Here is a 15,599-nt window from a genome sequence, read left to right as displayed (position 1 = left end):
AGATATTGTTGGGATATCAGAGACGTGGTGTCACACAGATATAAGGAATGCAGAACTGGAATTTGGGGAGTACAACGTCTACAGAAAGGATAGACAGGATAGGAAGGGAGGAGGGGTTATTCTATTAGTTAAGAAACACATAAAATCCAAGGAAGTGAAGCCAGTCGACATCGCTGGACAGTGCAGTGTCGAGCCAGTTTGGTGTGACATAAGCATTGGGAGATCAAAATTGAGAGTAGGAGTGTGCTATAGGCCTAATGACTCTGATGAGTATAATAAGAAACTGTACAGGGAAATAGAGTGGGCCAGTAAATCAGGGAGTCTTATAATGGGGGATTTTAATTTCCCAGATATTGACTTAAATTTTGGGGCTGGTCACTCACACACTAGCAAGGATTTGATGGATTTATTGGATGATTGTTTTCTACATCAGCATGTTCGGGAGGCAACTAGAGGGAGTAATACTCTTGATTTGATTATCAGTAGTGATTCTTCATGCATTAAGAATCTGCAGATAAAGGAACCACTAGGTGGCAGTGATCACAGTGTGCTGAAGTTGGATTTATTCAAAGAGGTAACTACACATTAGGGGTAAAGGGAAGGGTTATTGCTTTCGTAAAGGCAACTACGATGGACTGAGACAGTATTTGAATTCTATACAGTGGAACCAACTGATGATGTTACCAACAGCAAATTCAAAATGGGAAGCATTCAAAGAACTTATATTGGAAGCTACTAGGCTTTACATACCAACTAAGAAATATTGTTCAGGGTTTAGACCTAAATGGATGTCAGATGAACTAATGAGACATATGGCAGAGAAGAAAAATTCATGGGATACGTACAAATTAACACGTGACACAGAAGCCTATGATAGATACAAGTTTATCTGTAACCAAGTTACAAAGGAGGTTAGGCAGGTGAAGGCAGATTACGAGAAATATTTGGCAAGGGATGCAAAGAAAAACAGCAGCAAAGAGTTCGTTACTTATGTAAACTCTAGAAGGAAGGGGATGAATCAGATTGGTCCACTTGGTATCGATGAGTCAACTGTTGATGATCCTGCTCATGTAGCTAACAAACTAAATGAATATTTTACATCGATATTCACACATGAGGAGTTATTCAGCAAGGGGAATGCCAGAGGTGTATTCAACACTGGCAGTAAGCCAGAGAATCTTGTAATAACTGAGAGTAAAGTGGAGGAGAAATTGTTGAGATAAACACAAGAAAGGCACCTGGGGTGGATGGGTTTCTATCCAGTTATATTAAAGGAGGCAACAAAGGAAGTAAACAAACCCTTAGCCATAATTATGAGCGCTTTCTTGGACTCAGGGGAGGTACCCACAGACTGGAGAAGTGCAAATATGACCCTAATTCACAAAGGAGGATCAAAGGCTGACGCAAGTAATTATAGACCTGTGAGTTTAACTTCTGTTCCAGGAAAATTAATGGAGGGACTGGTTAAAGAAGCACTGCAGGATCACCTAGACAAGACTTCAGTTATAGCTCGGCCACAGCATAGTTTTGTTAAGAGCAAGTCTTGCCTGACCAATTTGATTGGATACTATGAAGCAGTCACAAAAGAACTGGATGCAGGGAATAACTTTGATAGTATATATTTGGATCTTAGAAAGGCTTTTGATACTGTTGCACATGGAAGACTGCTGCACAAATTGGAGCAGTGTGGCATTGGAGGCCAATTGCTGCTATGGATAAAGGGGTGGTTGAGGGGAAGAAGACAGAGAGTGGTAATCAATGGACACTGCTCATCATGAACTAATGTTATTAGTGGAGTACCTCAGGGTTCAGTGTTGGGTCCATTATTGTTTTCTGTATTTATAAATGATATTGATGATGGTATATCAAGTTTAATGTCCAAGTTTGCAGATGATACAAAGGTTGGCAGGGTTGTCAAGGACACTACTGACACTATGCTGCTGCAACAGGATCTGGAAAGGTTGAGCAGATGGGCTGAGAGGTGGCAAATTAAGTTTAACACTGACAAATGTAAAGTACTACATATGGGAAACAGCAACCCCAGAGCAACATATCAACTCTGTGGTACTACACTGACAGTAGAGAATGAAAGGGACCTAGGAGTGGTTGTGCAGGCAGATATGAATTTCTCTGAGCAGTGGTTGGTTGGTTGGTTTTGATTTTATTGGCGCATTAGCTGCTAAGGCTATAATGCGCCAAGACCAGGTCATATATAAAAAGTTTTAAACTTTCAGTGACCTAATTACTTAAGTCACTATGTCAAAATATCTAACAAATGTATAAAAGGTATAAAAGATAAATCAATTGAAAATCATAATCAAAACGTTTATTGATTTTAAAAAGCTAAAAACAGCAGACACATGGTCATTGTCGGATAAAATCTGACTGAGTGTATAAGGCTCAGCCGGATGACTAAAAACAGTAAAATGTAAATCATGTTCTTGTCTAAAACATGGACACACGGTTAAAATGTGATGAATAGTTAAAATGGTGCCGCAGTTCTCGCACATAGGATAGTCATCTGCCCTCAGCAGAAAAGCATGTGTAAGATGACTGTGTCCTATGCGGAGACGAGATAGAACAACTTCCTCTTTGCGGTTCCTGCGCAGACTAGACTGCCAATGTCGAATTACAGGCTTTATCTGATAGAGCTTGTTTGTGACTTGCTCATGCCAAGATTGTTGCCATTGGGAATGTAATTTAGCTTGTATTAGCTGCCTGTAGTCTGTATAGTGGACTAACAGGCAATAAGTATTGTGGGGTTCTGGTGATCTGGCCGCAGCATCTGCCAGTTCATTTACCTTGATCCCAATGTGACTGGGAATCTGGCAGAAACGGATGTCGAATGAACACTCAAACAGGGAATGTAACGTCTGCGGAATCCGAGTCACAATTGGATGAGGATTATACCTCATCCCTGATAAAGCCTGCAGTGTACTTGAAGAGTCAGTGTACACAATACATCTTTGGTGCTTACGGGTTTTAATATGGTCCAAGGCTAGCTCAATAGCATACAACTCAGCTGTAAATATGCTGTATTCATGGGGAATCTTCCCAGATATAGTACTATCTGGAAAGACAGCAGCAGATGCTACAGACAACTCTGATTTCGAGCCATCGGTGAACACAGGCAGAAAATCAGAGTAATTGGATCGGTGGGCAGCATAGAGTTGTTGGTAGACAGAGGATGGAGTTATGGACTTACCCCAACTTTTAATGGAGAAGTCACATGATGGTAAGAGAGCATGCCAGGGTGGAAGTGGTTGCCTTGGTGACTGGGCAACATTGTCCACCTTGATATTGAGCTCTTTGAGAAGCTCTTGGACACGGATGCCAAAGGATCGGTTAGCAGTCTGACGGGTTTTATAAAGTGTTTCCCATCGTGGCTCAAAAACACAAGTCCACGTTGGGTTGTCTGGCAGGGATTTTAGTTTAAAGCTATATTTTACCGACAATTGCTTTCGTCGGAGCAATAGTGGTGGTTCACCGGCTTCGACGTATAAACTCTGGACAGGAGATGTTCTGAATGCTCCAGTAGCTGTTCGGATGGCTTGGTGGTGGAGTGGATCTAGCCACCATAGTACGCTATTTCTAGCCGATGTGTACACTTGGGATCCATAGTCTAATTTTGAACGAACAAGCGCACGATAAAGGCGGAGTAAAGTGCACCGGTCTGCCCCCCCATTTATTTGAGGAGATGGCACGAAGGAGATTCAATCCCCTCGTGCACTTTGTTCGTGGTTGACGGATATGTGGTAGAAATGTCAACTTCTTATCGAAAGTGAGACCCAAGAATTTTGTCTCAGGAACTACTGGAATGATGTGTTGTCCGAGTTTGAGTTCTGGTTCAGGGTGAAGGTTCCGTTTGCGACAAAAGTGTACACAGAAGGTCTTCTGAGGTGACAGCCTGAAACCATTAGCCATTGCCCAAGTTTTGACATGGCCAATGGCATGCTGCAATTGTCGTTCAATAACCCTCATGTTGCATGACTGATAGAAGATGGTAAAATCATCAACAAAGAGGGTGCTATTTACAGTTGGAGGAAGCTGTTCAGTAATAGAATTAACTTTGATAGCGAAAAGCGTAACACTTAACACTGACCCTTGGGGGACTCCTTCCTCTTGACAAAAAGATTGAGAGAGAACGGAGCCCACACATACTTGGAATGACCGGTTCACTAAGAAACTTTTAATGAAGAGGGCTAGATGGCCCCTCAGACTCAGATAATAGATATCATTTAAGATTCCAAATCTCCAAGCCGTGTCATATGCTTTTTCGATATCAAAGAAAATTGACACCAGGTGTTCGCGTTTAAGGAAAGCATCTCGAATAGATGTTTCCAGTTTTATAAGATGGTCAAGTGTTGACCTGTTCCTTCGGAAACCACATTGAACTTTGGAAAGGAGGTCATTCACTTCTAAATACCACGTGAGACGGGCATTCACCATCCTTTCCAAGATCTTGCACAAGCAGCTTGTCAGAGCAATTGGACCGTAATTACTCGGAAATTTTGGATCTTTTCCTGGCTTTGGAAAGGCAAGCACGATTGCCTTATGCCAGGAGTCCGGAAATTCATCTTCAAGATAAACTCTGTTGTACAAACAGAGCAACTGTTCCAGAGATTCAGACGAAAGATGCTTAATCATCTCATAATGGATGTCATCTGGCCCTACGGCACTCGACTGGGATAGTGATAGTGCCGCTTTCATTTCCCATTCTGTGAAGGGTTGATTGTATTCTTCACAGTTTTTTGATTGTAATTTCAAATGTTGCCTTTCGGCATTTCTTTTGAGGGCCAGAAACTCGAAACTCGGGGTGGTAAGATGTTTTGGCAGACACTTTGGCAAATGTCTCACCAAGAGTATTTGCAATTGTAGTTTGGTCTGCAATTGCACATCCATTATGCTCCAGGATCAAGGAAGGGTGTGATGTGTATTTCCCCTTCATTTTCCTGACTTTACCCCAGATAAGCTTAGATGATGAAGCCTGGTTGATAGAAGATGTGAATTTGATCCAAGATTCCTTCTGACTCTGACATCTTACATAACATGCTTTAGCACGTGCGTGTTTGAATGTTATTAAGTTATCTGCGGTGGGGTAGCGGCGAAAAATACCCCACGCCTTGTTTTGAGATTTTCTTGCTGCAGTGCAATTAGAATTCCACCATGGTTTTGGAAATGGTGGAAACCGAGATGAACTCTTTGGAATTGCAATTGCCGCTGCTTGGACAACAGTGTCTGTAACGTATTTTACTGCGTCATTAATTGGATCTTTGATGACTGTGTTGGTATCAAATGATGCTAGTTCTTTGAAGGCATTCCAGTCAGCGTGACCGATCTTCCACCATGGCATCCTAGACGGGTGGCATGGTCTCCCTTTGCAAAGGGTGGATATAACGGGGAAGTGGTCACTGCCACAAATGTTGTCTTCAACCTCCCATGTACACACGGGAAGGAGAGAGGGAAAGCATATAGAGATATCGATCGCGGTAAAAGTACTGGCCCTGCTAAATGTTGGACTTAACACCTTAAAAGGTGTTAAGTCCAACATTTAGCAGGGCCAGATCACTGTTTTCAAGCATGTGCTCTATAGTCCGATCCCTTCCATTGATGTCAGCACTACCCCACAGAGTATGGTGTCCATTAAAATCCCCTAGTAACAAAAAGGGGGGGCAGCAATTGTCTAATGAGATCATCAAGGTCTGCCTGGGGGATGTCGTTCCCAGGTGGCAAATAGATGGAACAAACAGTTAAGAGAAACCCTACAGTAACTTGAACTGCTACAGCCTCTAAGTTGGTGGTAAGTGGTGTAGCTTGAAATGGGGTGTGGTTACTCACAAGGATGGCGACTCCTCCGTGGGCAGGTCCATCCGCATCTCTGTCTTTTCGAATAACTAAAAAGTTACGGAAGCATGGGTCCTCATTTGCCTTTAAATATGTGTCCTGTAAGCAAAAGCACGTAGGCTCATGCTTACTCAGGAGCGCCTTGATGTCGTCACTATTTCAACGGAATCCACGACAATTCCATTGTAGAAATTTAAACTTACCCATTATTTGGATTTGTTAGGTCCATCAGGTTGTTTCCGAAGGGCTGAGGGCTTCACTTTCTCAGTCCTGGCTTTATCTTTCTTTGGAAACACAGGTCGTTGACCCGTGTCCATATCTTCTTCTGCAAAGATTTCCAGGACTGGGTCATCCGATACCTCCTTATCCTCGATCTCCATTGTTTGTTGTATTGCAGGTGACTCTTCCGATATTTGCATCTTTTCTTTTCCAACTAAGCAGTCACCGACCATACCTGCCCACACATTTATTGCGAAGCGATATTGTGCAGCATGGGGGACACTGTGTGGGTTGTCGTGAGCCCAAACATGAATGTTGTGCTGATTGAATAAGCCTCATCCGGGATCAAAACATAGGCTTGAAAATTCAAGTCTTGAACACTTTCTTGGAGAAACCACTGCCCAAAAGCCACACGTGCAGGATGATCTTGGGGGAGCAGTAACTGAACCCTTTGGAGATAAAAGGGGTGTAAGGAATCGTTGTGCCAGACACACACACTGTACATTGCAACGAGACACTCCTAAGGCAGAGGCAACAGCACATGTGCTGGTAGAAGGATTATTCTGGACAGCATTCAACACATTTTCTTCCATGGTATGAGTTCGCGTTGAACGTGGTCTGCCCGAACTACTCCTGTTACCTCTAAATGACCCATAATCACACAAATTTTGATGCACACATGCAAAAAAATGGAGGTCTAGTACATGTCTGTCTGGGAAGCGTTCTCCATAAATTCATTGAGCAGCTCGTGCATTGCCCTCTGCTAATCCATACACTAGGTGCATATCTATCAGCTCACAGTTCGTATATCGTTGCATGCTCTTCATGCGGCGACTACTGCTTAAATGAGTAAACCAGAAATTTTCCCTCTCGTGAACTGATGAACAGCGCCATGTACCGACTTACGGTGATGCTTCCGGTTATGGGTTCCTATGCGATTCACATTCCTTTAGATGTTACCTACCTCCCCTAGTTGAGGTGCCCAGAGAGTGCAGTGCAGAAAGCAAGAGTTGAATAAATGAAATGAAAGCCGGAAGAATGAATGAAAGTGTAAGTGTGTGAGAAAAAGAACACAAACCATAAATGCTACAGTTAAGTTCACACTAACCAGTTTTAATTAGTATTTAAATTTACACTATACATCAATGCATTCCCCCCCCCTGGTGTGTGAGAAAAAGATGAATGAGTGAGTGAAAAAAAAAAAAAAAAAAAAAATATATATATATATATATATATATATATATATATATATAAAACGGGGGGGGGGGGGATATAGAGAAAAAAGTATAAAAATAGAATGCAAGTAGAGTCAGAATGTGTATTATGAATGAAATAAATGTGTCTCTCCCACCCCTTCGCCTGGTTAGTTCCCCACTGCCAGTTAACATGTCTCACCCCAAGAGCGGGATGGGCAGTTTGACCTTCCTACCGGATTTGACACTACATGGACATGACAACCATCACTGATGAAGACATACTGTGGCTTTGCTGCCGACACGCCAATTGGCGATCTGAACCGGGTATTCTAAACCAGTTCCCTTTAAAACCCCATCCCAGGGCAGGGGAGTGAGGAGATAGGTCTCTGTCTCCTCCACTCACTGCCTCCTCCATACTTCACCTGGTGGGGCTAGTCTCTACAGACCTCTTTGGGGAAGCCTACTCTATCATTCCCATTCTTCTACCTGTTTTCTCCCAAGTCTTCAGTCTCCCCCCTCTCTCACTAAACTGACCGAGTAGACCCCGAACAATGCCACCAAATTCTGATCAACAAATCTAAATTCTACTGCTTTCTTGTAAATCTCTTTTAGCCAAATTCTAGTGTTCCCCCCCCCCCCTTTTTTTAAAGGCCTTGCCACTGAAATTCTTGGAAATTAGGTGGTGGAGCCTGCCAGAGCACTTATATAATCTACTGGGTGCCTGACCTGCCTCCTCCTGGCAAAGTGTGGGCAACGGTGGGTCCCAATAGGGGCCCAACAGCTAAATGGTCAGAGAAATAACAGAACATAACGCTACACAACAGACCACTCCCCACACTTTTTAAATCTCTGGCCTCCACAGAGTTCTGTGTCACTTACAAAGAATACAATGCGGAGATGGGGGAACCCCTGGTGCTGTCAGACAGCCAACACACTTTACACGTTACTGTTTGGCAGTGATCATGGTTAATTTACGTGTATTTCTTAAATACGTAACTATTGTCAAGTGTAAAGGAAAGGGCCATTTCCTTTGTAAGGGTAAGTAAGTGGTTCCAGACAGTTTTTTATTCTATGCAGTGGGACCAACTGACAATGTTACCAACAGTAAATTCTAAATGGAAAGTATTCAAGGAAGTAATCATAGAAGCTAGGCTTTTCATACCAACTGTATTGTTGAAGGCTCAGACCTAACTGGATGCTAGATATACTGATGAGAAGTGTGGCTGAGAAGAAAAATGCATGGGATGTATATAAATTATCAGGTGTTACAGAAGCCTATAGCAGATATGAACTACAAGGTGTGACAAAGTTCAAGAATAATTTTGTTTCCGTCAAAGTGGCCACACTAAACCATTACGTCCTCCCACCGTGTAGCCTGAACACCCTTCTACCTGCATGCAAAGGGTAAACATTGTCAGTTGTTTTAGTCATTGTAAAAGTTGGTTCATATAAAGACCTGTTTCAGTTCCGTGTTACAAGAAAAATGGAACTCAATTTGGAACAAAGAAATGTGATAAAATTTTTGGTGAAAAGTGGCGAATTGTCAACAGATATTTATGAAAAGTTAACCAGAGTTTATGGAAATGATACCAGTTCAAAACCACATGTTTTCAATTGGGCAAAACAGTTTCGAGAAGGATGTGAATCTGTTGAAGATGTTGAGCATTCAGGGCATCCTTCCACGACTCGACATGATGAAAACATTGTTCGTGTGCGTGATCTTGTTCGAAGCGATAGGCAGTTAACCACAAGAATGATTGCTGAGAAACTAAACATTAATCGGAAAAGTGTTAGATTAATTTTGACTGAAAATTTGTTGACGAGGAAAGTGTGTGTGTGTGCAAAGCTGGTACCAAAAAATCTCTCACATGAGCAGAAAGAAATTTGGCTGCGACATTCTCAGGAGATGTTGGAAAGCATTGAAGATGTTTCAGATTTGCTTTCTCACATGATTACGTGATGAAAGCTGGGTATTTGCTTATGATCCCAAAACAAAAAGGTAAAGTGAACAATGGAAGGGAGCTTCCTCGCCAAGACCCAAAAAAGTGAGAATGTCAAAGTCAAAAGTGAAAACCGTGTTAATTTGCTTTTTTGATCAAAAAGGAATCGTCCACAAATAAATGCTACCATTAAGTAGCATTTATTTGTGAGACATGAGAGAGACATGTTTCTTAGGGGTTTCTTCCTTACAGGCATCTATGATTAAGCATTGAATCTTCAATGCTTGCTCTCCTCTGCCAGGAGTTGTGCCCAGCCGCTAGATGTTCTCGTTGGCATGCTGTTGTTTGATGTTCTGATCAAAAATATGCCAGTTGGCCTTGCTTGTACTGAACCTTAAAGTTTCCCATTCTGATAAGATATTGTAGGTAATGGGAATATGATCACTGTTACACAACAAAGTGTGTACCTGCCAGTAAATTGATTCTATTGAAAATTGCATTATTGGCAATAATTATATCAATAAACTAACATCTGTATGATTTAAGCAAGTGGGAGGATTTCCTGCAAATTATCTGCTCTAAGGTCAGTGACATTGATCAATTCAACAAATAACTCCCACTTTTGGTCTGAGCTAGGGCTGTTCCATACCCAAGTCATTTGTAGCATCTTGAGGTGATAATAAAACCTTTCACTTTATGTACAGACCAGTACAGAGAAAACCCTGTTGTTCTGACTGATGAAGAACATTTGTACAGTAACTGTAATCTCAATGACCTAGTTGCACATATTTTTTGTTGAGAATTGAAACTTTATTGTGGATGTTGTTTGTTCTAGTGTGAACCCATGATCCCCGAGATTCTTCAGGTGGATAGTTTCAATGCTTTCGTCCTTGCCTGTGACTTTGGGAACGTCAAACAGTATCATTGTTGGTCCCAATTTCTTTGGGGGTGTCAACTGAAAGGTTAATTTCTTCTATCTTTTTGATTTCTTTCAGCTTATTCAAGTCTTGGGCAGTGGTCACTTCAATAAGCACTCCTTTATTTCTGATCTTCCTGATTGCCTTAATTTTCGCTTCTCTAAGATCAGCTTTCAGTTTAGCAGTGATGGCATTTTTGATCTCTTTGCTTGTCCGGGCATTGCAATTTCTGTTGCTCATAAGATGAGCACACGATTTGTGCTCATATTACGAGCACAAATCCAATTTACTTGTTTGTAGTTGGATCAGTGTGCCGGTGGCAGCAATTTGTGCAAATGCAAAGGTACTTTCTCCTTCTCTTGTAACTTAGTTTTGGAGTAGTATGGCATTAAGGGCAAGTTACTGCTTTAGATAAAAGCATAGCTAAGTGGTTCTCAATGGACACTGATCTTCATGGACTAATGTTATTAGTGCAATCCCCGGGTTTCGGTGCTGGGCCCATTGTTGTTGCCTATATTTATTTACAATACTGATGAAGGCATATTGAGCTTCATGATACATAGGCTTAATGTGGTTAATGATAGTAATGACAGTACGCTACTGCAACAGGATCTAGAAAAATATAGGCAGATGCCTGAGAAACGGCAATTGAAGTTTAACATTGCAATGTACTGCAAGTGGGTAGCAGCAACCCCAGAATAATGTACCAACTGTGTAGTATTGCACACAGAGTACTGGAAAATGAAAAAAAAAAAAAAAAAAAAAAAAAAGGTGTGGGGGATAATTGTGCCATCAGATATGGTTCTCTGAGTAGTGCAGACAGGTTGTTAGGATAGATCATGGAGTTTTGTCAATGATATACAGGAAAGTTGCTAGCAGGAACAAGGAGGTGACTATTTCACTGTATGAGGTAACGTTCAGACCACATTGTGATTACTGCATACAAGTCTGGAGGCCTCATTTTAAGAAGGATGTAGACTGCTGGAACGGGTACAGAGAAGGGCAATAAGATTGGTGGTGAGAAAAAGAGTGCTCTTACCAAGAAAGGCTTCAGCTCTGCAAATTGCAGCATCTGGAGACTAGACACCTGTGAGGTGATCTGACTGAGGCGTTTAAGGCTTTGAATGGAGTGAGAAAGCTCAATGATAATGGGATTTTTCCTCTTGCTCAGACTATACACATGAGGGGGAATAAATTCAAATTGAGGAAGGATGGTTGCAGAATAGATGTGTGGAAATTTGCCTTTAGCCAGAGGGTGGTTGATTACTGGAAAATCTGTTGTTGTGGAAGTGGATAGCTTAAATAAATTCAAAGATGAACTAAGACAAACTGGAAAGAATGGACAGGTGAAATGGGAAGGATTTTTTTTTTTTTTTTTTTTGGTTAGCTGATGCCTTATAAGCTCGATTTCTTGCATCACTTTCCACCACCAATACTAATAACATATAAGAATTTTGCTAGCAGGGATAAGGATGAAATTATCCCACTGCATGAAGCAATGGTTCAGCTGCATTTTGAGTGCTGCATACAGGTCTGGTGGCCTCATTTTATGAAGAATGTGTCACTGCTACAAGGAAATTTTCAATAAATCATTGATAAGACACCATGGGCTTTCCTAATTCATCCATCTGTATCAATGTTGTCTTTAATTCAACTCCATCAAGTGTACAAGTTATTTTGTGGTTGCTGTCCCAGATTTTAAGACCTTGCATAGGTTTAAATGAACTTACCAACAAATTTTATCTAAATCATCTAAAGTCTTGTCATTTAAATTATTGAGAGAGCGAGAGAGATCTAAACTGGTTTCTTTTTTAATATCATCTGGAAGGTTTTCAAGCTGAAATACACAAAACTCTAAATGCCAAACATTTAATGTTTTGCATTTAGAGTTTTGGATCTTAGCTGTATAAGGAGAAATGGATCTCTTTATACAGCCAAGTAATTTTTCTTATGTTCATTATTTTTCATTATCCTTATTTAATCTTTTATAACAGTGTTACTCAAACATTTTTCTTCAATATGTCTTTAAGCCATTTTCACATACTTTTACCTGTGGTACATTTCTGAACTGAAATACCTTATACGTATTTATTTTTATAAACTAATTAAAGGTTAGCATTAGTATTTGAAAACGATGCAAGGAAGCAAGCTAATACAGTATAATAACCCCCTCCACCAAACAATAAACTTCCAAATCACCCATCCATCCTCTCTAATAATTTGTCCAATTCTTTCTTAAATTTATTAAAACCACCCACTGCATGAAACCAATTTCCACACATCTCTCCTGCAACCATCCTTCTTCAATTTAAATTTATGCATCCTTATGTGTGTAGGCTGAGCTGTAGTAAGGATTCCATTAACATTTAGTTTATTCAATCTATTCAAAGCCTTAAACATCTCAATCAGATCCCCTTGTGGGTATTTAGTTTACAGTTACTGCCATTTGCAGAACTGAAATCTTTTTTGGTAAGAGTACCCTTTTGTTCTCCTCACTAATCTTGGGCTCTCTTCTGTGCATCTGTTACAACAGATCCACATCCTTCTTAAAATGAAGCATCCAGACATATAAACAGTACTTAATATGTAGATGTGGTGTAACTATTGCCCTATGTAGTGGAATAATTACTTCCTTATCCCTACTGGCAAAGTTCCTGTGTATCATTGATTGTCTGCACTTCTCAGGGAAGTTCATATCTGACAGTACAATTACCTTTCAGGCCTTTTTCATTTTCCATTACCCAGAGTGTAGTACAACACAGTTGGTATGTTATTCTGGGATTACTGCTACCCATATGCAGCACCTTACATTTATCAATGTTAAACTTCAACTTCTCAGTCTATCTTCCATAATTTTTCTAGGTCTTGCTACAGCAGTATGTCTTAATTTCTGTCATTAACTACCCTGCCAACCATCCCTTTATTATCCATAGTAGTAGCTTGATCCTGATGTCACACTGCTTCAATCTGCACAGCTGTCTTTCATGTGGAACTATATTAAAAGGTTTGCTGAAATCTAAGTATATGATGTCAAAATTATTATTTTCTTCCAGTTCCTTTATTACTGTGTCATGGTATCCAATCAGGATGGTCATTTCCATTTTTTTCCATTTATTTTTACACACACTTATTTACAAATTATATATAAAACTTACAAAGAAGATATATATAGAATTTTATATACATTAACATTCTCATTATGCATATATAAGATACTATATTATGTGACCTCCTGTTGCTTTGCGTACATGTATCCCAGAATCGAGGGTGGCTACTAGGCAAAAGCCCATCTCCACCTAGTTATTCTGTTCTGGTGTACCATCTCATCACCGCCAGTACAAGGCAGCTATTGCTTGATGCCCTTGACTAGGCCCGGTTATCTGTTCGTGCAAAAATGCACAATTCCCACACACACCAGAGGTAGTGCAATACCGGCGGGTGCCAATCAGGATAGTCAGACAAATCACATCTTAACAGATGATGCTGTGATTGCTGTACAACTGCATTCCTATTTAGATGATCCTGCATTACTTCTTTAACTAGCCACTCCGTTATTTTCCCTGGAACAGAAGTAAAGTTTACAGGTCTGTAATTACACACTACACCCTTTGATTCCCCCCCCTTTGTGAATTAAGGAGGCATTCACACATCTCTGCAATCCATAAGGATCTCCTCTCAATCCAAGTATGTTGTCATAACTGTTCTCACAGCCATGGTGAAATGATTCCTTCTCTCTCTTTCTCTCAGTTATCACAAAATTGTTTAGCTCCCTGTTAGAATTTCGTATACTTCTGGTATTTACAACCCTAAATTTTTCTTCTATTCAGTCTGTTGGCAACTTCAAGGGAATTATCAACATTTATAACCTATATATGAGGTGTGACAATAAAGTTTCAAGAATAATTTATTTAAAAATTCTATTTTGAAAATTATACAGATGTGAGGCTATCACCTTCAAAGTAGTCCCCTTCAGCCTGTACACACATCCAGTGTAGGATCCATTGATCATAACATTTCTGGTACTCACTTTCTGGTATCTGTTTTAATACCCACGTTACATTACTCTGAATTTCAGAAACTGACTGAAAATGCATTCCTTTCATGACTCCTTTTTTGTCAAGGAAATAAAAAGAAGTCACAAGGAGACAAATCAGACAAATACAGAGGGTGCTGAAACATTGTGATCGATTTTGAAGTTAAAAACTCTTTCACTACAATGGCGGAATGTGCGGGAGCATTGTCATGATGCAAATGACACAATTAAGCAATTTCAGGTCGAACCCAGTTGACTTGATTGCGAAGCCTTTCCAAAATCTGAAGGTAAAATTGTCAATTGACAATTTTATTAGGTGTAACAAATTCTTTGTGGATGATTCCTTTTCGATCAAAAAAGCAAATTAACATGGTTTTCACTTTTGACTTCGACATTCTAGCTTTTTTGGGTCTTGGCAAGGAAGTTCTCTCCCACTGTTGACTTTGCCTTTTTGTTTCAGGGTCGTAAGCAAATACCCAGCTTTCATCCCCTGTAATCACACAAGAAAGCAAACCTGGAACATTTTAAATGCTTTCCAACATCTCCCAAGAATGTCACAACTGAATTTCTTTCTGCTCATGAGAGGTTTTTCAGTACCAGCTTTGCACACACACTTTCCTCTTCAACAAATTTTCAGTCAAAATTAATCTAACACTTTCCTCGATTAATGTTTAGTTTCTCGGCAAACATTCTTGTGGTTAACCATCTATCGCTTTGAACAATATCAAGTACACAAATAATGTTTTATCATGTCAAGTTGTGGAAGGATGCCCTGAACACTCAGCATCTTCGACAGATTCACATCCTTCTCAAAACTGTTTTGACCAATTGAAAATGCATGCTTCTGACATGGTATCATTTCCACAAACTCTGGTCAACTTTTCATAAATATCCGCTGACGATTTGCCATTTTTCACCAAAAATTTTATCACAACTCTTTGCTCTAAACTGAGTTCCATTTTTCATGTAACACGAAACTGAAACATGTCTTTACATGAACCAACTTGTACAATGACTGAAACGACTGACGACATTTACCCTTTGCATGGAAGTAGGGGGGTTCAGGCTACACAGCGAGAGGACGTAATGGTTTACAGCGTAGCCACTTTGGCGGAAACAAAATTATTCTTGAAACTTTGTACACATTGACACCTTGTATACAGTGAATCAATATGATTCATCCCTTTCCTTCTAAAGACATTAAGTAAAGAAGGCTTTGCTACTTTTCTTTGCATTCTTTGCCGGAGACTTCTCATAAGTTGCCTGACCTTTTTTGTGACTTGTTAGGTTATTAGCATATTTGATAAAATATGTATATACGTGAGAATATGTGTTTTTAGATGAAATCCACATAACACACTATGCACAACAGTGTCCTTATAATATGTTTTTTCTTATGTTATATATAATGCTGAAATTAAACTGCAACAGACAGCCACACAACTGTTCA

The 15,599-nt window shown here is 40.2% G+C and overlaps 1 protein-coding gene across 1 annotated transcript in view; it reads right to left on the bottom strand.

The window, feature by feature from the left end:
* The window catches only part of LOC150089907 (uncharacterized), a 166,013-nt gene that overhangs the window by 52,383 nt on the left and 98,031 nt on the right, over nucleotides 1-15,599 (bottom strand). The gene's annotated exons all lie outside the window — the stretch shown is intronic.

This window comes from Mastigoproctus giganteus, chromosome 2 (genome assembly GCF_048544385.1).
Source record: "Mastigoproctus giganteus isolate SK-2022 chromosome 2, ASM4854438v1, whole genome shotgun sequence".
NCBI classification, from domain to species: domain Eukaryota; kingdom Metazoa; phylum Arthropoda; class Arachnida; order Uropygi; family Thelyphonidae; genus Mastigoproctus; species Mastigoproctus giganteus.
The sequence above is the reverse complement of the archived record's forward strand: the minus strand, read 5'-3'. Positions and strand labels throughout refer to the sequence as shown.